Below are 1,082 nucleotides of genomic sequence, written 5' to 3'. Positions count from 1 at the left end.
TTCTCCTTGCAGTATTTGTTTGAAATAAACATGTGCAGTGTTTTTTTTCTTCAAAAAAAATAAACAATAAAAAATAATATTGCCGTTAATGCTGGAACATGTGTGTTTGTTTGTAAAAAACAAACAGCTTTTTTTAAAATTTAAACAAAAAAAGCTTCCCAAAATTTAAAACGTTACACTATTTTTAAACTGGAAAGGACTGAATCTCTGCAATATGTGAGTCACAAATTGTTCAGCTTATAAATTTATTGTGTGCCACATGAAGTACATTTTGATATTCAACTCTAAATCACAAATCTAGAAGCTCTTAAGCTTAATTTTGTTGTGGCAACCAAACAAAATATATGCTTACAGTACATTAATGGTTTTCACTGGGTACTTTAAAAAAAAACAGGGTAATAATGTTGGTGTGACTTTTTACACAGTCACACAGACCAGCCGGCCAGACAGGCCTCACACCAGTCATGATGATGCCGGTATTGCAGGTAAGTCTTCACTGTAGTCACATATTCTGTAAACACATAGAAGTACAAAATATTATTTACAAATTTGGCACCTAGGTTCTGCTTCTGGAAGCCGACCTCGTGTAAGGCGGCCATCACAGGTCTCGGCCCACTTACCCAGGAGGCCAACTAAGAGCCGGCGTCTTGGCTCTGATTCAGCACCTCCATCATCCCCACCCAGGCGAAGGCTATCGGCAGTGTCACCCAAGCCACCACTGGCACTACTGGCGAGTTCGCTGAGTGATGAGCCCAGATCACCTCAGTTATCTGGTGATTAAATTTTGAAACAAAACACATAAGCAAGAATATACACAGTCGACTTTGGATGATGTTAGTTTGTTTGGAGTTTACATGTTTTACCCAACAATCAATGTTATGTTACGTCTTCAATTGCTCAAGGTGCTTTACTTAAATAAAATAAGGTCTTAGTGGATGGTCTAGACAACCTAGTTGTCTGAAAATATATGAATTGAGGATACATTAAGCACACACACGAGAAAAAAATAAATGTAAACTTTTTGAACCCCAAAAAAAAATAATTAGAATACAAAACACATTCCTGTGTCCGTCTCCAAAATG

At 37.2% G+C, this 1,082-nt stretch overlaps 1 long non-coding RNA gene across 1 annotated transcript; it reads right to left on the bottom strand.

Moving 5' to 3' along the window:
• Positions 1-226: 226 nt before the first annotated feature.
• LOC134979733 (uncharacterized) lies at positions 227-804 on the bottom strand. Its single transcript, XR_010190289.1, has 2 exons — positions 621-804; positions 227-511 (listed from the first exon to the last, which is right to left on the bottom strand). It is a non-coding gene; the product is annotated as an uncharacterized LOC134979733 (long non-coding RNA).
• Positions 805-1,082: the final 278 nt, after the last annotated feature.

This window comes from Pseudophryne corroboree, chromosome 1, assembly GCF_028390025.1.
Source record: "Pseudophryne corroboree isolate aPseCor3 chromosome 1, aPseCor3.hap2, whole genome shotgun sequence".
Classification (NCBI taxonomy): domain Eukaryota; kingdom Metazoa; phylum Chordata; class Amphibia; order Anura; family Myobatrachidae; genus Pseudophryne; species Pseudophryne corroboree.
The sequence above is the reverse complement of the archived record's forward strand: the minus strand, read 5'-3'. Positions and strand labels throughout refer to the sequence as shown.